The following is a 26,621-nucleotide window of genomic DNA, read 5'->3' on the forward strand; positions in this document are numbered from 1 at the left end:
TGTTTAATCAGCTTCAGATATGCCACACCTGTCAGGTGGATGGATTATCTTGGCAAAGGAGAAATGCTCACTAACAGAATGTAAACAAATTTGAGCACTAAATTTGAGAGAAATCAGCTTTTTGTGCATATGGAACATTTCTGCGATCTTTTACTTCAGCTCATGAAACATGGGACCAAGACTTTCACATGTTGCGTTTATATTTTTGTTCAGTGTAATATCATAGGCACATTCATTTTGGGTTCAACACCTGAGAATGTTGAAACTCAAAGCACGTTAACTAGACATAATACCCACTGCTAATAGCCATGTATTCATCCGACAGTAAATCTAATCTTGGTAAGGGGGCTGGCCGTTGCCCACTGATCAGCCAAAGGCTCATTATAGATTAGTATAACAGAGAAATTGCACAAAAAAATGAATAAATATATCTTAACAGGCCCATGGTCCTCCAGCAATATAGCCTTTTTATTATTTGTATTTTTATATAAAAATATATTTGTGTGTGTCAATTTCAACCAGCCCACCCCAAAAAAAAAAAAAGAGTCCAGCCCATCTGGCATTATGCAGAATTGCCAGAATACCAATCTGCTCCAGGTAGCCTAGTGGCAAAGAGTGTTGGGCCAGTAACTGAAAAGCAGATGGTTTGAATCCCCGAGCCGGCGAGGTGGAAATGAGAGATTGTAGAAATTGAATTTCTTCTTTAGTCAAGGTATTACATTTTTTCCCTCATTTGTAAAATGTCTGGGCTTCAATAAATGAATACAATGCAATACAGCAGTCAGAAATAAAGAAGGTAGAACTCTCCCTTCATGGACACGATGGACTTAACATAGTCCTCTGTGTGTGGTAGAAGAGGAGATGAAAGATCATAAAGAAATGCTAAGTGAAACTCTACAAGTCATCTATGACTTTTCACAAGTGCACAGACAGACTAGCAGACAGAGACCGCGGGGGGGAAGAATGGCATGTTGGTAAGTGGGTTGACACAAGCAAATACAAGGTGAGAAAGAGACATGCACAAAAAAATAGAGGGAAGTGCTGAGGGAGAGAGAGAATAAGAAGAATGAGAGAGAGAGAAATAAAGAAATAGGGAGAGAAGCAAAGCGAGAGGAAGAAATATAGCTGTGTTTCCATCTAATTGGCGAAACATTTTTCACGCAAATATTCAACAATCTGCATAAAAAAGCATTTTCCTACCAGAGTGTTTCTGCTTTTTGTGGATAAAAGGTTTTGCGTGATGACACAGTGCACAGAAACATGACTTTTGCAGTTAAATTCGCATGTACTTTAAAAAAAAGAAAAAAAAAGAAGAGGTTTCCATCGCATTTTAAACTCTACTGATCATTTTGTGAACAAACCCCAAAAAACGTTATATAGCGAATGTGCTTACTCTGGTCTTGTGACGTGCGCTCTATCCAACAGCTCGCAGATACAGTGCGGGTAGGCTACTCACACGATGAGACAATTATGGGCAAAAGAGCAAGATTATTTTTATTTGCCAAACGGCAGCCAATCATTGATCATCATGTCACCGGAATAAGACTCTCGATATTTATTGGAAAGGGGCAGCAAGTTTATCACCCTGCACTTTCACCACTCTGCGAAGTTCATCATAACTTACTCCATTAGTAGCCTAATAAACAGCATGGTTTCCCGAGTCGTAGTGGGAAAACCACACACCATATCATCGCGTGACACGATTTTAACAATTGCATTACCTGGTGCAGCTGAAGTGTGAAATCACCACACATTACAATAGATTAACATATACATATAAAATACCATGCATTATGATAGATTAGCATTATATTAGCCATGTCAAATAGTATTGTGATATTTTACCATACATTAAAACGAAGCCTTTTTTCATATTAGGTATTTTTACAGTTACAGTAGACACCAGACAAACCTTTTGTCTTTCTGAAGTCACTCTCAGGGCTGAGGGCTGCTACAAGGGTTGTTGAGAGAGGGGGTGCTAAAATAATTAGTGTGTATTCATACACGCACACATGCACTAAAAATGGTGCATGGCATTCTTAGCACGGGGCCATAACGGTCAAATTGGCCCAGACACGGTATTTCCAAACTAGCAGCAAGAAGCATCACTTACTGTTGTAAAAATGACTCTCTGAGCCTCTGGCATTGATGACTTGCATTCAGTTACATTGATGAACAAAAGTTATTTACACTTACAGTGGGCATGTTGCAAGTCATCAAAAGTAGCTCTCAGAGTGTGACACTGACAGAATGCTGTTATGAGGGTCAGATAAAGATGATATCCAGTCCACAGTACTATTATACAGTGCACATGGAAAGTAGTCAGACCCCTTGACTTTTTCCACATTTTGTTACGTTACAGCCTTATTCTAAAATGAATTTAATCGTTTTTTCCCCTCATCAATCTACACACAATACCCCATAATGCAAAGCAAAAATAGGTTTTTAAGAAACTTTAGCAAATGTATTACAAATAAAAATATCATATTTACATAAGTTTTCAGACCCTTTACTCAGTACTTTGTTGATGCGCCTTTGACAGCGTTTACAGCATAAAGTATTCTTGGGTATTACGATACAAGCTTGGCATACCTGTATTTGGGGAGTTTCTCCCATTCTCCTCTGCAGATCCTCTCAAGCTCTGTCAGGTTGGATGGGGAAAGTTGCTGCACAGCTATTTTCAGATCTCTCTAGAGATGATCAATCAGGTTCAAGTCTGGGCTCTGGCTGGGCCACTCAAGGACATTCAGGGACCTATCCCGAAGCCATTCCTGCGCTGTCTTGGCTGTGTACTTAGGGTCCTTGTTCTATTGGAAGGTGAACCTTCGCCCCAGTCTGAGGTCCTGAGTGCTCTGGAGACGGTTTTCATCAAGGATTTCTCTGTAGTTTGCTCCATTCATCTTTGCCTTGCTCCTGACTAGTCTCCCAGTTCCTGCCGCTGAAAAACATCCCCACAGCATGATGCTGCCACCACCATGCTTCACCGTAGAGTGCTGCAGAGATGGTTGTCCTTCTGGAACGTTCTTCCATCTCCACAGAACAACTCTGGAGCTCTGTCAGAGTGACCATCGGGTTCATGGTCACCTCCCTGACCAAGGCCTTTCTCCCCCAAATGCTCAGTTTGGCCAGGTGGCTAGCTCTAGGAAGAGCCTTGGTGGTTCCAAACTTCTTCCATTTAAGAATGATGGATGTCATTGTGCTCTTGGGGACCTTCAATGTTGCAGACATTTTTTGGTACCCTTCCCAAGATCTGTGCCTCGACACAATTCTGTCTAGGAGCTCAACGGACAATTTTTTCAACCTCACGGCTTGGTTTTTACTCTGACATGCAGAGTCAACCGTGGAATCTTATATAGACAGGGTGTGCCTTTTCAAATCATGTCCAATCAATTTAATTGACCACAGGTGATCTCCAATCAAGTTGTAGAAACATCTCAAGGAAGGTCAATGGAAACAGGATGCACCTGAGCTCAATTTCGAGTTTCATAGCAAAGGGTCTGAATATTTATGTATATAAGATATTTTTTGTTTTTAAGTTTTAATACATTTGCTAATGTCTAAAAAGCCTGTTTTTGCTTTGTCATTATGGGGTATTGTGTGTAGATTGCTGAGGATTTTTTTTCTTCATTTAATCCATTTTAGAACAAGGCTGTAACGTAACAAAATGTAGAAAAAGTCAAGTGGTCTGAATACTTTCTAAAGGCACTGTATTCAGACATCAATCAGTCTTGCATTGGCCACAATGTAGAATGGCCATCCATAATATGAGCAACTTTTTCTCCACTTAAGTTGTGCTGTAAAAACCTTATTTAACCTTTGTTTGTGTGTATCCTCCCCTATCGACTATAGAGAAATTTCGTTTTTTCCCACAATTGACCTGTGTTGGGGCTGTCGATGTGCAGTTGAAGGCATGGTGTGATTCACTGAAAGAAGGCTAATGACCCACTACCCTGTCCAACTCTTAACTTCTCTGGGATAGGTGGCAGTATTTTCACGTCCGGATGAAAAGCGTGTCCAAAGTAAACTGCCTGCTACTCAGGCCCAGAAGCTAAGATATGCATATTATTCGTAGCTCTGTATAGAAAACACTCTGAAGTTTCTAAAACTGTTTGAATCATGTCTGTGAGTATTACAGAACTTATTTGGTTGGCGAAACCCCGAGGACAAACCATTCAGATTCTTTTTTTTGAGGTCACTCTCTTTCCACTGGATGTCAAACGTCTTTAGAAATTGGTTGAGGTTTTCCCTTTGAGAAATGAAGAAGTAGCACTGTTCAGAATGAGGGTAGAGAGAAGTGTACTCTTTGTTAGAGGCGCGTGACCTGAAAGCTAGCTACACTTTGTTTTCCTCCGGTATTGAACACAGATCATCTCTTAAATTTGATCGATTATTTACGTAAAAAAATACCTAAAGTTGTATTACAAAAGTAGTTTGAAATGTTTGGACAAAGCTTACAGGTAACTTATGAGATATTTTGTAGTCACGTTGCCCAAGTTGGAACCGGTGTTTTTCTGGATCAAACGCGCAAAATAAATGGACATTTTGGATATATATCGAGGGAATTAATCGAACAAAAGGACCATTTGTGATGTTTATGGGACATATTGGAGTGCACACAGAAGAAGCTCGTCAAAGGTAAGGCATGAATTATATCTTTATTTCTGCGTTTTGGGGCGCGCCTGGAGGGTTGAAATAGGATTGTCTGTGTTTGTTTGCTGGGGTGCTGTCCTCAGATAATAGCATCGTTTTCTTTCGCCGTAAAGCCTTTTTGAAATGTGACATGTTGGCTGGATTCACAACAAGTGTAGCTTTAATTTGGTGTATTGCATGTGTGATTTCATGAAAGTTAAATTTTTATCGTAATTTATTTGAATTTGGCGCTCTGCTCTTTTCACTGGATGTTGGCCGGTGTCCCACATATCCCAGAGAGGTTTTAACCGACTTACCTCACCTATCCTCCTCTCCTCTCCTCCCCTCCACCTTTCCACCCCGTCTCTCACATTATCTGCCCAGTCCTCCATTGACAACATCAAATGAAACAAAAACACAAATCACATATTGATCATTGAACAGCTGAAAATATTGCAGACTGGCTTTAAATAAAATATTTTTTGACACCAAGGACAGCACACTTTCATTCCAGAAATATGTGACTTCCAAAGTAAAATATGAACAGATTATACTATTAGTCTATAATAGGCTGCTACCTAACTCAACACTTTCATTTCCACTCTAATATGAAAATCAATTTTTTGCAAGATCAGATGCTCTGGTTTATTCAAAAATGTAAAAGATTCCAGTGATTGGAGGTGGTTGTATCTCATCCCTCTCTGATCTGACTGCTGTCCCCAACGAACATTCCCCACACTCCTATCTATTAGCCCCCTCATCATATGTATTTTCCATGAGAAAGAGAGAAAGACTAGGTGAGAAAAAGGGAAAGCGCAACTTCGATTGACTCCTATAACCCTGCAAAGCATTGAGCGTTGGAGCCGCTCCTGAGTAGAAAGACAAAAACACACAAAATGGTCGCATTCCGATTAAAATCAAATCCAATTTATTATTTTATTTTATTTACCGTTATTTTACCAGGTAAGTTGACTGAGAACACATTCTCATTTACAGCAACGACCTGGGGAATAGTTAAAGGGGAGAGGAAGGGGGATGAATGAGCCAATTGTAAACTGGGGATGATTAGGTGACCGTGATGGTATGAGGGACAGTTTGGGAATTATTGATCACATACACATATTTAGCAGATGTTATTGCGGGTGTAGTGAAATGCTTTTCAACCCAATTCCCCCTTCCTCTTCCTCCCACCACCTCCTAACTGCCCACTCCCGTTTCACCATATACCACTCCCGTTTCCTTTGTATATCAAGCCCACCTCAGAGGTTCTGTTGGTTTAATTGAATTAGAGATGGTGGTCCCTTTAATTTGCAGCATCAACATGGGCTTAACAAAAGCCAGTTCTTCGATTGGGGTTGTTGGCACATTTACGCAGATCATTTCCTGCCAAACAGCACTATCGGGAACGCTGATGGTGAGGCTGGGATTAGTGTTGGGAAACCCCTAATTGGATTTCCAATGGACTGTGTGAGTGTGTATTTGTTTGTGTGTGCGCGCGCACGTGTTCCGTGTGTGTGTTTGTGTGTGAGAGAAAGTGATGGAGAGAGAGATAAGATGAGAGAGGATTTATATGTTTACCTATTTCTCTCCAGGTAAGGTGAATGCTCATTTACAACAATGGCCGGGGGAAGACTTGCATTAGACAAGAGAGAAGAAAGCTTAGGCTGGGGATGATAAGGCGACCGTGCGGTGCTAGTCTGACGACACTTTGAGGAATTAGATACAAAGTACCACAGTATTTCCCTCATGTTGTGGAGATGAAGGGTGCCCCTTTGACTCCCAATAATATCCTCCACCCAACTCCTCCAAAGTCTCTAATGTTGATTATCTTCATACTTCCTGTTCACTGACACAATCACAGCTCTCGCACTAATGAGGCCCAGCTCATCTACATAGAAAACAGCATCAGCACGTAACATGATTAACGGCACCTATTTCTGTACAAGTCAAGCGCTACTTTCGCCCTATTGACATGATGGGCCATAGTCCGGTGTACCCCGGGCCAGATGAATCAAACCCCCGGGCTCATGGGCCAGATTATTTGAGCTCCCTCATTGTGAGAAGAGCCTTCCCAGATGAGTGGACGCTATTAATGCCCATGGTTTTGGAACGAGATGTTCGACAAGCAGGTGTCCACATACTTTTGTCCGTGTAGTGTATATACACTACTGTTCAGAATTGATGAAAACACTAATATTACATGGAGCAGGAAGACTCACCTTTACACCCTGACTTCGTCGGCACCTTCCTCTTCCTGTAATGATGACAGTAGGTGGAGCCTTCTGGTCGGCTGGTTCTGGCTGTTCAGTCACTACCGGGGACTTTAGTGAGGTCGTTAGATAGGAGTAATGCTGTCTGCTCCTCTGTTTCCAGAGGGATGGTTCATGTTGTAGCTCAGTGTCACGAGGAAGGACTGGAACACCACCTCAGGTCCTATGTGAAGACACAGTACAATCTCTACACTAAACTAACCTTACACCCACAGACATATACCACCTCATCACGCGTACTGATGTCATATTTATCAGTGAGAGCTCTTAAAACTTCTCTGCGCTACGGATTCCTTTAGCGGGATCATTTTCCTAAACAACCGCTGAATTGCAGGGCGCAAAATATTACTAAAAATATTTATAATCATGCAATAACAAGTGAAATACACCAAAACACAGCTTAGCTTGTTGTTAATCCACCTATCGTGTCAGATTTTGAAAATATGCTTTGCAGCGAAAGCAATCCAAGCTTTTGTGAGTGTATCAATCAATGCTAGAACAGCTAGCCCGAAATTAGCATGGTCACGAAAGTCAGAAAAGCAATAAAATTAATCGCTTACCTTTGATAATCTTCGGATGTTTGCACTCACGAGACTCCCAGTTACACAATAAATGTTATTTTTGTTCGATAAATATTACTTTTATTTAAAAAAAACGCCATTTGGGTTGCGCGTTATGTTCAGAAAACCAAAGCCTCGTTCCGTTCGACAAAAATTCCAAAAAGTATCCGTAATGTTCGTAGAAACATGTCAAATGTTTTTTATAATCAATCCTCAGGTTGTTTTTAACAAACATAATCGATAATATTTCAACCGGACCGTAACCTATTCAATAAAAGAGAGAAAGAAAATGGAGAGCTACCCCTCTCGCGCGCAGGAACTAATCAAAGGGGACCTGACTAGTTTTGAAAAATCTCGCTCATTTTTCAAAATAAAAGCCTGAAACTATGTCTAAAGCCTGGTCACAGCCTGAGGAAGCCATTGGAAAATGAATCTGGTTGATACCCCTTTAAATGGAAGAAAGACGGGCAAGGAAACACAGATAGAACAAAAAATAATTCACTTCCGGGTTAGATTTCCTCAGGTTTTCGCCTGCAGAATCAGTTTTGTTATACTCACAGACAATATTTTGACAGTTTTGGAAACTTTGGAGTGTTTTCTATCCTAATCTGTAAATTATATGCATATTCTACGAGCTGGACCTGAGAAATAGTCCGTTTACCTTGGGAACGTTATTTAAAAAAATAAAAAACATCTGACCCAAGAGGTTTTTAAGTGGCTACGACTCTCTTTCTCTGCCCCTGGTGTCTTTCTCCAGTTTGTGTTCAAGCTGGAGCTGTACTCAGCCAGTGTGGTCCCGAGTGTCCATGAAGAGCTGGCTAAAGCCATCTACTGACTTCCTCACCAGCAACAGACTGCTCTGGGTAGTCTGTTTACTGTCTTGCTACTTTTGACTTCACACACAGCAGGTTACAGTAAATCACTGCAGTCTTTGTTCCTGATGTGAGTGTGTTTAAGTTCATGTGTATGTTGTCGCTGTATGTTGCAGTACTAGTGGTACTTCTTTGAGGACTTGGGGAAGTCTATGGTCCAGCATCGGATCAAATGTAGTAAATTCAAGCTGTCCAGAAAACAGCGTTTCTCTGCCTCCTTCCACCACACAGTAGGGACTCCGGTGAACATGCTAATACCTCACATGACCCAGAAGTACCAGGACAAACTGGACGTTGCCTGCAACGCTAACCAGAGTCTGGCAGTCGTGGTGTGCCACGATTGGATTAGAACAAAACAAAAAACAGGGGTTTGATTCATTCAGAAAATTTCCACGTTCAGTTCTATGGTAATGTTATTTTCGGGCAATGGTGACTGATGATTGATTGTATGCAACAATAGGCAAAATAAATATGTACAATCCTTTTATTGAAGTGTTGTGAATTGCCCCCACACCGACAGATTATATTATTAAAGTGTCTTGTGCTATATATGTAGAAATTCTGTAAACAGTCCTATTAATATTACGAAAAGTAGTATATTTTATTTGATTTCATTATTTATGGAGCCGCTCAACTATCCAATACCCCCCCCCCCCCCCCCCCCCCCCACCCCCCCCACAGTCCCCCCAGAAAACCTCCCCCCTTAACAGGGGAACAGAGAATTTATTTAGAATACAGTGTCAAGACCCCGTATGTACACTGAAACTATGGTGAAACTGTACAGAAAGTAATACACTATGCGGCCAAAAGTATATGGACACCTAATTCCAAAAGCATGGGCATTGGTCCCCCCTTTTTCTGCTATAACAGCCTCCACTCTTCTAGGAAGGTTTTCCACTAGATGTTAGAACATTGCTGCGGGGACTTCCACTCAACCACAAGAGCATTAGCGAGGTTGGGCACTGATGTTGGGTGATTGGGGTTGAGGTCAGGGCTCTCTGCAGGCCAGGCAAGTTCTTCAACAAATTATTTCTCAATGGAACTCGCTTTGTGCATGTGGGCATTGTCATGCTGAAACAGGAAAAGGCCTTCCCCAAACTGTTGCCACCAAGTTGGAAGCACAGAATCATCTAGAATGTCATTGTATGCTGTAGTGTTAAGATTTCCCTTCACTGGAACTAAGGGGCCTAGCCCGAACCATGAAAAACAGCCCCAGACCATTATTCTTCCTCCGCCAAACATTACAGTCGGCACTATGCATTGGGGCAGGTAGTGTTCTCCTGGCATCTGCCAAACTCAGATTCGTCTGTCGGACTGCCGGATGGTGAAGCGTCATTCATCACTCTAGAGAACGCGCTTCCACTGCTCCAGTCCAATGGCGGCGAGCTTTACACCACTCCGGCCGACGCTTGGCATCGCGCATTGGTGATCTTCGGCTTGTGTGTGGCTGCTCGGCCATGGAAATCCATTTCATGAAGCTCCCAACTAACAGTTCTTGTGCTGATGTTGCTTTCAGAGGAAGTTTGGAACTCGGTAGTAAGTGTTGCAACCGAGGACAGACAATGTTTTCGCGTTATGTGCTTCAGCACTCGCCAGTCCTGTTCTGTGAGCTTATGTGGTCAACCATTTCGCGGCTGAGCCTTAGTTGCTCCTCGACGTTTCCACTTCACAATAACAGCACTTAAAGTTGACCGGGGCAGCTCTAGCAGTGCAGAAATTTGATGAACTGACTTGTTGGAAATGTGGCATCCTATGACGGTGCCACGTTGAAAGTCACTGAGCTCTTCAATAAGGCCATTCTACTGTCAATGTTTGTCTGTGGAGATTGCATGGCTGTGTGCTCGATTTCATACACCTGTCAGCAATGGGTGTGGCTGAATAGCCGAATCGACTAATTTGAAGGGGTGTCCACATACAGCACCAGTCGAAAGTTTGGACACACCTACTCATTCAAGGGATTTTCTTAATTTCTTACTATTTTTAAGACATCAAAACTATGAAATAACTCATATGGAATCATGTCGTAACCAAAAAAAGTATTAAACAAATCAAAATATATTTTATGTTTTTGATTCTTCAAAGTTACCTTGATGACAGCTTTGCATTCTCTCAACCAGTTTCACCTTAGCATGAGCTCCTCCCCCAAACAAGACAGCATTTGGTTGGTTTGGACCGGACAAAATTTGTACCAATCATATATGTCTATGTTGCACAAGTTTGGACATCACAGTAGAGTACAGTAAAGAACAACAAAGAACAGCACAGTAGAGTATAGTTCAGTACAGTAGAGTTAAGGACAGTACAGTACAGTACAGTACAGTACAATACAGTTCATTACACTGTACTCTACTCTAGTGTGCTCTACTGTACTGTGCTGTTCTAAACTCTACTGTACAGTATAGTACTGCACTGCATTGTACTGACCCATACTCTACTTTACTTTTATGTACAGTACTGTAGTGTGATGTCCAAACTTGTGAAACAGACAACTATGATTGGGTTCAGATTTGGACTGACCAAATTTCCACAACTTTTCAACGTCTCTGCTCAGTGGGTGAGAGGGCTGCTTACAGTAAATGGAAAGAGAGGGGGCTCATGGGTAGGTGTCAGTAAGAGCCAGGAGAGGTGACCGTTAACTAGAGAGAAAGAGAGAGAAGAGAGACAGGGAGAGAGAGAGAGGGAAGGGTTGTCCAGACTGTTTTCACACTTTTGCTTTGACCACGACTTGACAGAAAGAGAAATAAAACTATTAGTTGAACATAACAGTATGCCAGTAAAAAAAGGAATACAGTAGCAGAGGACCCAACGGTGGTTTGTGACAACAATGAATTCCCATTGTAGCCAATTCAGGCATTCTGTTAAAGATTTTTGGGTCATTCTGTTACCAATTTGGTAACAGAATGACCTGTTTTAATCCCTTAATAATTTATAAGCAAAATGTAAAAACACTATAACTAATTGATAGGTCTACCTTTACTTGTTACTCCTGTGAACTTTCTTTATCCTCCCTCCTCATGGGGGAGACAATTTTAGATATGTTAAAGGTATGTGATTTTTTTGGAACAGTGACAAGACTAGTGGTTACCCGTCATTCAGGGCAGATGGGGCTTAGGCCCCACATTTTTAGCAACAAAATAAATACAAATAAAACATATATACAAATACACTACCGTTCAAAAGTTAGGGGTCACTTAGAAATGTCCTTGTTTTTGAAAGAAAAGCACATTTTTGTCCATTAAAAAAACATAAAATTGATCAGAAATACAGTGTAGACATTGTTAATGTTGTAAATGACTATTGTAGCTGGAAACGGCTGATTTTTAATGGAATATCTACATAGGCGTACAGAGGCTCATTATCGGCAACCATCACTCCTTGGTTCCAATGGCACGTTGTGTTAGCTAATCCAAGTTTATGATTTTTAAAAGGCTAATTGATCATTAGATAACCCCTGTGCAATTATGTTAGCACAGCTGAAAACTGTTGATATGACTAAAGAAGCAATAAAACTGGCCTTCTTCAGACTAGTTGAGTATCTGGAGCATCAGCATTTATGGGTTCGATTACAGGCTCAAAATGTCCAGAAACAAATAACTTTTTTCTGAAATTCGTCAGTCTATTCTTGTTCTGAGAAATGAACGCTATTCCATGTGAGAAATTGCCAAGAAACTGAAGATCTCGTACAACGCTGTGTACTACTCCATTCACAGAACAGGCTCTAACTAGAAGAGAAAGAGGACTGGGAGGCTCCGGGGCACAACTGAGCAAGAGGACAAGTACATTAGAGTGTCTAGTTTGAGAAACAGACGCCTCACAAGTTCTCAACTGGCAGCTTCATTAAATAGTACCCCAAAACACCAGTCTCAATGTCAACAGTGAAGAGGCGTCTCCGGGATGCTGGCCTTCTAGGCAGAGTTGCAAAGAAAAAGCCATATCTCAGACTGGCCAATAAAAAGAAAAGATTAAGATGGGCAAAAGAACACTGGAAAGAGGGAGATTGGAAAAAAGTGTTATGGACAGACAAATCTAAGTTTAAGGTGTTCAGATCACAAAGAAGAACATTCGTGAGACGCAGAAAAAATGAAAAGATGCTGGAGGAGTGCTTGATGCCATTTGTCAATCATGGTGGAGGCAATGTGATGGTCTGGGGGTGCGAAAGTGGGAGATTTGTACAGGATAAAAGGGATCTTTTAAGGGATAGAAAGCCCAAAAACAGCGTCGTTGCTGTCCTCCCTTCTCTCCTTGCGTCTGCTTCCAAGGAAGGCTTTCGTGTCCTGACATGATTTCCTCCCAAGTCCAGGATGTCTTCTCCTGCTTTATCTCCTCCCAAGCCCAGGATACCTTCTCCTCCCGGGCACGCTGCTTGGTCCTGTTGTGGTGGGATCTTCTGTTACGATCGTCGTTGTAATCATACTCAGACCAAAGCGCAGCGTGAAATCGGTTCAACATCTTTTTATTTAAGTGAAACGAACAAAAAAACAATAAAGAATACATGACACGTGAAGCTCATGCAGTGCTCACAGGCAACAACACAGAAACAAGATCCCACAAAACACAGTGGGGAAATGGCTGCCTAAATATGATCCCCAATCAGAGACAACGCTAAACAGCTGCTTCTGATTGGGAACCATACCAGGCCAGCGTAGAAATAAACAAACTAGATCACCCACTCTAGTCACACCCCGACCTAACCAAACTAGAGAATAAAAAGGCTCTCTATGGTCAGGGCATGACACATATTCATTTCGCAACTCATTTCATGTATGTTTTCATGGAAACAAGGACATTTCTAAGTGACCCCAAACTTTTGAACGGTAGTGAATATATACAGTGCCTTGCAAAAGTTTTTACCCCCCGTGGCATTTTTCCTATTTTGTTGCATTACAACCTGTAACTTAAAATTATTTTTATTTGGATTTCATGTAATGGACATACACAAAATAGTCCAAATTGGTGAAGTGAAATGAAAAAAATTACATGTTTAAAAAAAACAAAGAAACGGAAAAGTGGTGCGTGCATATGTATTCACCCCCTTTGCTATGAAGCTCCTAAATAAGATCTGGTGCAACAAATACCTTCAGAAGTCACATAATTACAACTTTCAAAATGGTTTGAAACAGAAATGAAACAGATGCTCATGCAGTTATACATGTGCACTTGGAGGAATAAGAGTGAATATTGCCAATTGACAGTAACTCCAACTGTACAACAACATAGGCCTAGGACTATGCATGCTTTAAGTGACAAGTCAAATTCAAGCACTTAATTGTAGTTTTCAAGGATCTCAATGCTATACAATTGTATAATTTATCAAATTGTACATATATGGTGGCCTAATCATAGTGTGAATAAGCCCACTAGGCTATATACTTTTTCATCATTATATCCAGAATAAGTAATAGGTATAGCATTGGGTGTTTCACAATAGTCTATCCTTACACAATTTCTTACAGTAGAGCCGGTGTCCAATCCAAGGCAGATATGAAAACATGAACACAGTACCTTAATGCTTTCCTTGTAAATCAAGCAGACAACCGATGATATACCTCAATTCGCTAGGGATATTAGATCCAACGTGGATCGCTGCACAACTGTCTTCACCAGTATAACGAATGAGACACCAACATGTTATGGACATTCCTTGCAAACACTTTTTATTCCAGCACTTGGGCTGTTGTTGCATCACAGCTATTCATCACTTTACTGTCATTTGGAAAGTTCCTGAGTGACAGCAGACTTGTCTGCTCGCTGCAAGTTGAGAAACACACACACGCACCCCTCCACACGCTGCTCCTAATCTGCAGCTTTTGTTTGCAGTGAGAACCTGCAGGGATGTATTTCACCAACATATATTTAGACATTAAAACACTATATTTTCATTTAGCCTACCATTTATTAACCTCTGAGCGCAATGTTTATTCTGCACATGAGCGTTCGCAAGACTCATGAGGTAGAAAGTTCTGTTAATTTAATTCAATGTATGGTTTCCTTTGATATTTCCAAGGTTGTTGGAGTTCCGTGTGTCTGCCCTATGTCTCTGTCATGTAGTACCACAGCATGAGTCATAATACCCATAAAACCTAGCGGTCATACAGGGAAATGGTTCCAATTGTTTTTCTTTCAACTATTCATTTTTCCCATAGGGGATTTTAAGAACACTTAAAATACGGTCTGTGTTTCTTGTAGGCTTTACCCTGGCATGATGTTTTGATAACCGTTTAACCTTTTCATGCGTGAGTTCCAAATATCTCTAACGGTCGCCCCAGCATGAGTTTTTTTATGCACGTGATTCTAGAATGTTCTCTCCATTCCAGGATGTGATTGTTACGCAACAGTACATTTAATCCGCGCTGCCCTCAAACGCTGTTTTCAACTTGTATCACGTTCACTGTCTTCAAACTCCCTGTCATAGATGAGCCAAGGCGCAGCGTGCATGTAATTCCACATTTCTTTAAAATCGTAGTGAAACCTTCACAAAAAAGAACAGGTAAACAGAAACAAACGTGACGCAACCGTGGCGCACACAAACACACACAGAAAATAAAAAATGCTGCTTAAGTATGATTCCCAATCAGAGACAACAATAGACAGCTGCCTCTGATTGGGAACCACACTCGGCTAAAAACAAAGAAATAGAAAACATAGAATGCCCACCCAAATCACACCCTGACCTAACCAAATAGAGAAATAAAACGGCTCTCTAAGGTCAGGGCGTGACAACTTGTCAATTTCAAATGATTTTCTAACAACTTTTTATTTTCCAAGAACAGTTTGAATTGAGGTGTGTTCCGCCTCCTCATTCATTCACATAAAAGTAGTCCTTTTTACTTTTGCGGACAAATAATTTCTTTGAAATTTCTGACCAGGACAAAATTCCCCAAGCACTTCCCAATTGTTTGTGCAGTTCAAGTCTGCAGACATTTGCGCATCTCTCATCAGAACAGGATCTGCCCACACGTTCACATTTCCCGTCTGTTGCCTGCATCGCAGTCATTGTTGTTTTCGTTACCAATAATAACTAATAATAATTCCAATAACTTTGGAAATGTGTGCGTTTCTATCAAGTAAGTGCCTTATTACGTTAAAATAGTTTCTGTATGTCGTGCTATTTAATTTCTACTGTAGCTCACTGTATGTACGGAGCATATGTGTATATTCCTTATAATCGTGTACACGCGAGGTAACGTTACTCATTTCATAACCTTTATGGTGTTGTATTCAATTGTGCTTATGTAGCTAGCAACATTCTTCTATTAGCTCTGTAAAACAATGCTGATTGCGTCAGAGAAGTATTAGCTTGTGTTGTATTTTGAAGCTACCCTGGCCTTATGACTCCCAAGTGGCGCAGCTGTCTAAGGCATAGATTCTCAGTGCTAGAGGCGTCACTACAGACACCCTGGTTCAAATCCAAAATGCGTTTCTATCAAAGTAAGTGCCTTATTACATTAATAGTTTCTGTATGAGATTTGTATGTGAACTGTACATCCAATTACAAAAAATACCTTGTTCAGTAATCATCTCACCTGTTAGTTGGCGGTGAACTATGCTGCCGTTGAGGGCAGCAGTGGGAATCAGATGGAAAAATATCTTCTTAAACCACTTGAACGTTTTCCGAGTGCATTCCACAAAGCTGTTTTATCATGTCCGCCTTATCCCCTGCCCTCATCTTGAGGTTATAGTCAAGCACACAGTCCGTTCTCCTTGAACTCAAATCAAATGTCATTAGTCACATGCGCCGAATACAACAGGTGGAGACCTTACAGTGAAATGCTTACTTACGAGCCACCAAACAACAGTGCAGTTTCAAAGAACACAGATAAGAATAAGAGAAAAGTAACAAGTAATTAAAAAGCTGCAGTAAAAAATAACAATATACATACTGGGGGGTGCCGGTACAGATTCAATGTATTGGGGCACCGGTTAGTTGAGGTAGTATGTACATGTAGGTAGAGTTAATTAAAGTAACTATGCATAGATGACAACAGAGAGTGGCAGTGGTGTGGCGAGGGGGGGCAATGCGAATAGTCTGGGTAGCCATTTGACTAGATGCTCAGGAGTCTTATGGCTCGGGGGTAGAAGCTGTTCAGAAACCTCTTGGACCTAGACTTGGCACTCCGGTACCGCTTACCGTGTGGTAGCAGATAGAAAAGTCTATGACTAGGGTGGCTGGAGTCTTTGACAATTTTTAGGGCCTTCCTCTGACACCGCCTAGTATAGAGGTCCTGGATGGCAGAAAGCTTGGCCCAGTGATGTACTGGGCCATTCGCACTACACTCTGTAGTGCTTTGGGTTGGAGGCTGAGCAGTTGCCATACCAGGCAGTGATGCAACCAGTCAGGATGCTCTCGATGGTGCAGCTGTAGAACTTTTGGAGGATCTGGGGACCCATGCCAAATCTTTTCAGTCTCCTGAGGGGGAATAGGTTTTGTCGTGCCCTCTTCACGACTGTCATGGTGTGCTTGGATCATGTTAGTTTGTTGATGATGTGGACACCAAGGAACTTTAAGCTCTCAACCTGCTCCACTGCAGCCCTGTCGATGAGAATGGGGGTGTGCTCGGTCCTCTTTTTCCTGTAGTCCACAATCCTTTGTCTTGATCACGTTGAGGGAGAGGTTGTTGTCCTGGCAACACACGGCCAGGTCTCTGACCTCCTCCGTATAGGCTGTCTCGTCATTGTCGGTGATCAGGCCTACCACTGTTGTGTCATCGGCAAATTTAATGGTGGTGGTGGTGGAGTTGGCCGTGCCTGGCCGTGCAGTCATGAGTGAACAGGGAGTACAGGAGGGGGCTGAGCACCCACCCCTGAGGGGAACCTGTGTTGAGGATAAGCGTGACGGATGTGTTGTTACCTACCCTTACCACCTGGGGGTGGCCCATCAGGAAGTCCAGGATCCAGTTGCAGAGGGAGGTGTTTAGTCCCAGGGTCCTTAGCTTATTGATGAGCTTTGAGGGCACTATGGTGTTGAACGCTGAGCTGTAGTCAATGAATATCATTCTCACATAGGTGTTCCTTTTGTCCAGCTGGGAAAGGGCAGTGTGGGGTGCAATAGAGACTGCATCATCTGTGGATCTGTTGGGACGGTATGCAAATTGGAGTGGGTCTAGGGTTTCTGGGAGGATGGTGTTGATGTGAGCCATGACCAGCCTTTCAAAGCACTTCATGGCTACAGGCGTGAGTGCTATGGGTCGGTAGTAAATTAGACAGGTTACCTTAGTGTTCTTGGGCTCAGGCACTATGGTGGTCTGCTTGAAACATGTTGGTATTACAGACTCGGACAGGGAGAGGTTGAAAATGTCAGTGAAGACACTTGCTAGTTGGTCAGCGCATGCTCGGCGTACACGTCCTGGTAACCGTCTGGCCCTGTGGCCTTGTGAATGTTGACCTGTCTAAAGGTCTTACTCACATTGGCTGCAGAGAGCGTGATCACACAGTCGTCCGGTACAGCTGGTGCTCTCATGTATGTTTCAATGTTACTTGCCTCGAAGCGAGCATAGAAGTTGTTTAGCTCATCCAGTAGGTTCGTGTCACTGGGCAGCTCTCGGCTGTGCTTCCCTTTGTAGTCTATCATGGTTTACAAGCCCTGCCACATCCGACGAGCGTCAGAGCCGGTGTAGTATGACTCTATCTTAGTCCTGTATTGACGCTTTGCCTGTTTGATGGTTTGTCGGAGGGCATAGCGGGATTTCTTCTTCGCTTCCTGGTTAGAGTCCCGCTCCTTGAAAGTGGCACCTCTAGCCTTTAGCTCAGTGCGGATGCTGACTGTAATCCATGGTTTCTGGTTGGGGTATGTGTGTACGGTCACTGTGGGGACGACGTCATTGATGCACTTATTGATGTAGCCAATTACTTAAATTTTAGCTTATAAGCAGGAATCAGGAGGATGGATTTATGATCAGATTTGCCAAATGGAGGGCAAGGGAGAGCTTTGCTTGCATCTGTGTGGAGTATAGGTGGCCCAGAGTTATTTTCCCTCTGGTTGCACATTTAACATGCTGATAGAAATTTGGGAGAACTGATTTTAAGTTTCCCTGTATTGAAGTCCCCGGCTACTAGGAGGGGAGTGGGGGTTTATTCGATTGCCTCCAAAGGCATCCCACCCTACGGCCTCTCTTTCTACGCGTCTTCTCACAGATCACTGGTGTCGGGGCCTGTTCCAGAGGGAGCCGTATATCTTCCGCCTCGGGCTCGCCAGAGTCGTGAAAGAAGAAAAAGGATTCTGCTAGTCCGTGGTGAGTAATCGCAGACCTGATGTCTAGAAATTATTTTCAGTCATAAGAGACGGTAGCGGCAACATTATGCACAAAAATAGTAAAAATACAAGTTACAAACAACGCAGATAAACAAACTAGAAAACAATCGGTTGGGGGCACCTAAAACGTCTGCCTTCTGCTCCTGCGCCATCTTACTCCACCTCCAACGCCACCTCCCCTCTCTGCATCCTCCTGCATCTGAATGCCGGCACCCCCTTCCTGTTCGAGCTCACTGTGCCACAGGCCCCTGTGCTGTTGGAGGGCAGATGCTGGAAGAGTGTGGGATTGCTGTAACAATTGTCCACATACAAAGTGTTTCCCTTACTGAGATGAGGAGCCAGCATGGTCATCGCCAACAACCTGGACACCCCAAGCCCCTCATAATGTTGGATGTCAGTGGTGGACCCTGTGTAGACTATAATTTCCTGGACAAATCCTGTCTTCACGTCGCACATGACAAAAAACTTGACCCCAAACCTATGCCTTTTGAAGGGAATATATTGACAAAACATTAATGTTTTAGCAAGATATTGCACTTGTATAGCCTAAGAAAGTAGCAGAAATGTGCAGGAAGTAGTTTTGAATGCATTTTATTGAAGGGGAACAATAACAGTCTTAAACTTTTTTTGGCAACATAGTGATATATTCTTATATACTGTACAATGAGGAATTAAACTACAAAATACTAGTCTTCTCACATTTTTTGGACTATTGCCCCCACCCACAAGGTGTATAAACAACAACTATAAATAAGAATAATATAAGATAATAGATATAAAAATGTGAAGAACATAAATCAATGAACTCTAATTAGCACATGTAGGACAGTATGCAAGTGAATGTGCATGGACTTTGCAGATGTTTTTCTCACATGTGCAGCACATAGTATTTGTTTTACAGTCCTCCTTTGGGGGGCTGAATTGGCATTTCCTCCTCTTGCCTGCCCCAGCTGCAGCCTCAGGTGGGTCAGGACAAGATTCAGCCCCTGAACAGCTTTCACAAGCGCTGCAGAGGCTGCTGTGCAAGGGCTGCTGTGCAGGGGCTGCTGTGCAGGGGCTGCTGTGCAGGGGAGGCACTCCCTTCTTTGAATGTGTGGGGTTACAAGTGCCTTTCCCAGCTGCTCCAGGAACACCCTCCTCTTGTTCTGCTTATCAGTTATCCAGGTAGGGTTGATCTTGTTGCATATCACGAAGGCATTGTATGAGGACACATCAATGATGTTATGGAAGATGACCAGGGGCCAGCGGGCAGTCATCCTCCTGCAGCTGTAAATTCCAATCACCTTGTCCAGGTTGTCCACGCCTCCTTTGTTGTGGTTGTAGTCAAGGATGATGGCTGGTTTCCTGTCCTCATGATCACTGATCTCAGCCGTTTTGTGCAGTGTGCTCAGGAGGAACCCATTCTTGCTCCTCTTTGGGAGGTAAGAAATTAGAGTGGTGGTGCGGGTGAAAGCAAACTGATGAGAACGCCTAACTCCCCCTTGTTGCGAGGAGTGCAGCGGGGAGCTCAGGCTGTGCCAACCATGGTGATCTTCCTCTTCAGGAGCTGCTGGCTGAGTTCAATCAGTAGCACACATATTCTCAATTTCTCATTGTGCGTGTGCGTCTTTGTGGTGTGTAAATTATTTTATAACTGCCGGTCAGAAATGTTTGTAGCCTGGTGGTGTACAGCTTTCATGGAAATATGAACAAAGGCTTTTTCACTTTTTCTAATGTTGGGATCACTCGGAAAAGTAATCAAATTTCAAGTTGAAAAAATATAATTTAGTTTTTTTTTTCTGCTGTTAGACATAGTTGCGGGTCATTTTTGACCCTTAAGACAAGACAAGGGTTAATTGAAATGCATTCCAGGTGACTACCTCATGAAGCTGGTTGATTTACTGCTGAGAGTGTGCAAAGCTGTCAGCAAGGCAAAGGGTGGCTTTTTTGAAGAATCTCAAATGTGAAATATATTTTGATTTGTTTAACACTTTTTTGGGTGACTTCGTGATTCCACACGTGTTATTTCATAGATCTGATGTCAAATAAAGTAAAACCCTTGAATGACGAGGTTCGTCCAAACTTTTCACTGGTACTGTATATGTTTGAGTGCGTTTGTATTTGTGTATGTCTTCGTATGAAGTGCAGTCAGCAGCAGCACACACCCCTCCTAGTCAAATGCCACTGCTTCTCACCCCAGTGACTTATCAGTGGTCTGACAGGGTGGCATTTGGCTGTGTCTGTCCTGTCATACTCCCTCCCCCTGTTATCTCTTAATAGAGGAGATTACAGGTTCCATATTCACAACCTGTTATTGCAGTCTTGTTATCAGATGAAGGACAAGATAAACACACATGCACGCAAGCGCACACACATGCACGCACGCACACACACACACCAACCTTGCTCTATTATTGCAGCCTTGCTACCGGACTGACACCAGGATAAATGCACACAGCAAAGACATGCCCTATCTGATGCCCCTGGCAATGTGTGGATCATACAGTCATACTTCAACACATGCTATTGTACATGAATAACATGAAGAGTGGGAAGATAGATGAGCTGAAGCTAGGTTACATTACGTAGCACAGTAAAATTAGGGCACCTGTGTCACGCCCTGACCATCGAGAGCTTTTTATTCTCTATGTTGGTTAGGTCAGGGTGTGACTAGGGTGGGTCATCTAGGTGATTATGGTTCTATGTTGGCCAGGTATGGTTCCCAATCAGAGGCAGCTGTTTGTCGTTGTCTCTGATTGGGGATCATATTTAGGCAGCCATTTCAACCTTTGTGCTTTGTGGGATCTTGACTATGTATAGTTGCCTGTTAGCCCTATTGTTAGCTTCACGTTTCGTTTGGAGATTTATTCTTTTTGTTTTGCTGTGAGTTTCACCTAGTAATAAAAAGATGTGGAACCCAGGTCACGCTGCGCTTTGGTCCACTCATTATAACGATCGTGACAGCCTGGCATTGACTATTTTGGTGCATATGCCGTGTAGTTGTTGCAGAATGAGAGAAGAAAATGGATAAGAGCCAGAAAGAGAGAAAAACAAAGTGCTGTCCATTGTGCTGAAATGCTCAAGGGTAGTTCCTGGAATGGTATCCGTGTGTGTGTGTGTACGTGAGTGTGGTTGTGCCTTTTGGCCCTTGGGTTGTGCCTTTTGGCCCTTAAACATGACTGCTCTTCAGTCTAAGGTTTTGTCCCAAGGGTCTATGCTGAATACCTTTCCTCTCCGTTTTCCTTGACAAATGATTCCTATGGTTTTGATAGGTGAAAGCAATATGGTGGAATCCAATCCAAGCCTTAGGCTGACCAGTTGGCTTGAAGGAAAGGAGACCAAAAAAATACAGCCATTGATGTGAATTTGGACACACCCCAAGATAATGCAACGCAAAGCGGTCTAGACTGATCCCAATGATGCGTTATGACCAGGTTATGAAGGGTTATGAACAGGTTATGAAGGGGTTATGAATGCTAAGCTGCTTTAACATTATGTCAATACAGTAGAGCACACTAAGGTGTGTGAGAGAGATAAGGACGGTGTTTTCTCTATCTCTCTCTGCCTCTCTCTCTGACATCAGTAAATTGGGTCTGTCTGATTTGATCATTACAGTAGCAGCTTGTCCCAGGCACAACGACTTTAACTCGTTAAAAAATTGCATTAGATCCCTCAGATTAGGACCCCGTCTGTCTAGGGCTTTGTCTATGAATGTGGCCCAGATAAAATAATAACATAATGAGGTCTGTGTGTGTTTGACCTGCTGATAGCTTTGACTCCAGTTTGTATTTGCTCTAGTCCCACAGTCAATGAACAGATAAGACACTCCTGTATGATTTCTTAATTTAAAACCTCAGAACCCGACCTAAACTAATTATTTAAAATCTAACTCATATGAGTGAAAAGCGGAACGTTTTGGCAGTTTTGACAATGTCATGGTTTATATTGACCTCCGCAGGTGGTTTGGCATGTTATGTGTGATTTTTTCTTTTAGGGGACATGTCTGAAAGTCGACAAGGCTGTCATTAGGCATCATGTCCTGTGATACCTATCTTTTCGCAAAAGCATTACCTTCTGTGGCTTATCGATGATACTATGTTGGTCATTAACAGTCAGCATATATCCAGGACTAACAAGTTTGGGACCCATATCTAATTATGTTATGACACGTTCATGACAATGTCATAAACCCTTCATATTTTGTAGTAACTTGTCTCGGATCAAATAAGACATCTGTCATACATCCCTACTGAACAGTGTATTATCTACTCAAGCCACACATCACAAAAAAAGTGATAAGCTATCTTAAAAACTTCTTAGGGCTAGGTGTCCCGCTTTCATACATGTACATATAACAATGAAATATTCACTTACTTTTTGATAATCTTCCTCTGATTTGTCATCCAAATGGTCCCAGCTATAACATGTAGTGTTGTTTTGTTAGATAAAATCCTTCTTTATATCCCCAAAAGTCTGTTTAGTTGGTGCCATCGATTTGAGTAATCCACTCGTTCAACTTGCAGAGAAAGGAATCTGAAAATCTACCCCTAAACTTTGTTTCAACAAGTCAAAATATGTTTCTATTTACTCCTCAGATACCCTAAAAATGTAATCAAACTATAATATTTATTTCAGAAAGAAGTATGTTCAATAGGAAACCGATTTTAGCAGGTGCGTAATGTCTTCATGGTGTGCGCTAACACGAATTTCCAAGACTGTGTTCCTCTACTAAAACTGATATTTCTTATTATTACAAGCCTGGAACTTTGAACATAGATTGCTGACACCCTGTGGAAGCCATAAGAATTGCATCCTGGGAGCTAATTTTCAATGTGACTTTTCTCTTGTATTTCTAAGAGGATGGTGTCTCAAAAAAAATTATCTGGTTGGTTTTTCTTTGGATTTTCTCCTACTATATCTATTGTGTTGTATTCTCATACATTATTTTTACATTTCTACAAACTTAAAAGTGTTTTCTTTCCAATGGACCAAGTACATGCATATCCTGGCTCCGGGGCCTGAGCTACAGGCAGTTTAAAGGAAGAAAGTGTACTTACAACGAAGGTCTCTCTATCTTGTCTAAAATCTAGCTCCCCCGCTCTTTCTTTCTCTCTTTCTCTTTCTCTCTCTCTCTCTTTCTTTCTCTCTTTCTTTTTTTCTTTCTCTTTCTTTCTTTCTCTCTCTCTTTCTCTCTCTAATATGTCTGTCTAGAGCTGATAAGATTTTATCCGTCTAGTAGGGGCAGTCAGAGAACCTACAACAGGAGAGATCCTCTTCTCAGGGCATAGCGATATCCTCCCTTATCTGCTTTAGAGAGGAGTGACATTCTCAGAAAGAGACGAGATGGAAAAATTGGATGTGTATACATACAAATACAGAGAGACTAATACTGTATGGGAACACAGCTTGAGCACTAGGTAATCTTAAACACCAAATATTCATTAATATGCTGTAACGTCTGTAAACACTTTAACTAGCAGGCAGCCTACTTGCACCAATCCCTTGTCATTACAGTAAAATACTGTAGAATACAAACTTTTATTCATTCATTCCGATTATGGTAGCATTAACTTTCTTTTACAATATAATGGTCAATTTTAAGGTACTGTACTGTGTGCCATTATACAGTGCTTGATTTGATACCGTATTGATATTACAGTAGGTGTACTGTGATATGAAATAAAGTATTTTGCTTGCCACCAAGCTGCTTGTAAACTTCTGTCAAATTCAGTTATCTGTTATCTGTCAGACAGCGGTATGAAGTGGCTATTATGACTATCTAACAGGTGTTGTTTGTATGGAAATGTTTTGTAGACTTTGTTTTGTCCCATTTCAAAAGTAAATGAGCTTGAGTAGCTTTCGCCAGTTGATGTACCGTTAGAGAGAGAGCTGGCCAAAAGTTGGCTAACGTTAGCTATTCTTTTTGTCTCAATCACAATAGACCTGAATCAAACGTTTAAACTTTCGGCCAAGATTTACAGTTGAAGTCGGAAGTTTACATACACTTCGGTTGGAGTCATTAAAACTTGTTTTTCAACCACTCCACAAATTTCTTGTTAACAAACAATAGTTTTGGCAAATTGGTTAGGACATCTACTTTGTGCATGACACAAGTAATTTTTCCAACAATTGTTTAGAGACAGATTATTTCACTTATAATTTACTGTTGACTGTTGACTGTGCCTTTAAACAGCTTGGAAAATTCCAGAAAATTATGTCATGGATTTACAAACTTCTGATAGGCTAATTGACACCATTTGAGTCAATTGGAGGTGTACCTGTGGATGTATTTCAAGGCCTACCTTCAAACCCAGAGCCTCTATGCTTGACATCATGGGAAAATCAAAACATATCATTCAAGACCTCAGAAAGTCTGGTTCATCCTTGGGAGCAATTTCGAAATGCCTGAAGGTACCACGTTTATCTGTACAAACAATAGTACGCAAGTATAAACACCATGGGACCACGCAGCCGTCATACCACTCAGGAAGGAGACGCGTTCTGTCTCCTAGAGATGATCGTACTTTGGTTGTGAAAAGTGCAAATCAATGCTAGAACAACAGCAAAGGACCCTGTGAAGATGCTGGAGGAAACAGGTACAAAAGTATCTATATCCACAGTAAAACGAGTCCTATATCGACATAACCTGAAAGGCCGCTCAGCATGGCTGGCAATTGAGCGGTTGGTAGCGGGATGAAGAAACCGGTCTGGCGCAGACCTCTACTGTGCAGCATAACAGTGAAGCCTGTATTGTTAGAGCAGTTTATTACTGTGTCAGTGTGAAAAGTAGGGAATTAGTTGAGGGGACTAAACTGCTTGGAGTAATCCTGGATTGTAACCTGTCATGGTCAAAACATGTTGATACAAGTAGCTAAGATGGTGAGAAATATGCTCAAAATAAAGCGCTACTCTGCCTTTTTAACGACTCTATCAACAAGACAGGTCCTACAGGTTCTAGTTTTGTTGCATCTAAACTACTGTTCAGTCGTGTGGTAAGGTGACCACGAAGAGAGACCTCAGAAAATGACTATTGGCTCAGAACAGGGCAGCACAGATCGCCCTTAATTGTACACAGAGCTCTAACATCAATAATATGCATGTAAATCTCTCATGGCTCAAAGTGGAAGAGAGATTGACTTCATCACTACTTGGTTTTGTAAGAAGTGTTGACATGCTGAATGCACCGAAGTGTCTGTTTAAACTACATGCACCCCCCACAAGACATGCCACCAAAGGTCTCTTCACAATCCCCAAGTCAAGAACAGACTATGGGAGGCGCACAGTACTACATAGAGCCATGGCTACATGGAACTCTATTCCACATCAGGTAACTGATGCAAGCAGTCGAATCAGAATTAAAAAACAGATAAAAATACACCTTATGGAACAGCGGGGACTGTGAAGAGACACGCACTCTACATACGCGTACACATGGATGTTGTATTGTAAATATGTGATAATGGAGTAGTGGCCTGAGGGAACACACTAAATGTATTGGGTAAAGTGTTATGAAATGTAATGTCATGTAAAATTTGAAATTGTATATAACTGCCTTAATGTTGCTGGACCTAAGACAGAGTATCCTTAAGGGGTATCCTTAATAAATAGAATACACATTGTATTCCCGTGCTATATCTGCCAATATGCTAGATGAAGTTTGAAGAGAGCAGAGTTGGAGAGACTTGCACTTTCTCTTGAATTGTTTTTATAGCCTACGTTTAAGGAGTGGGAATATTTTCAGAAGGAGAAATAAGGGTGATCAATATTTAGGCCTATTTCTAGGCAAAGTAGTAAACTATAGCCTAATCATAGGCCTTTTTAGCAAGTATATTTCCTTGGAAAGATGACTGCCCTGTGCTTCTCCGTTTTGCATAAGCCTATAGGATATAGCCTACCTTTTCTAAATGGGTAATCAATACTTATTGAAAATGAAAAGGTGCAACGCTCGCTCATCATAGTAACCTAACCTACGTGTGCATTGTGTCTTTTCCTTTTCAATGATGATTACATTTTATGTTTGCACATTGGCTCACGTTGGTTGAGCGCCCTCCACTTCTTTCCA

Source organism: Salvelinus namaycush, chromosome 30 (assembly GCF_016432855.1).
Source record: "Salvelinus namaycush isolate Seneca chromosome 30, SaNama_1.0, whole genome shotgun sequence".
In the NCBI taxonomy this organism is placed as follows: domain Eukaryota; kingdom Metazoa; phylum Chordata; class Actinopteri; order Salmoniformes; family Salmonidae; genus Salvelinus; species Salvelinus namaycush.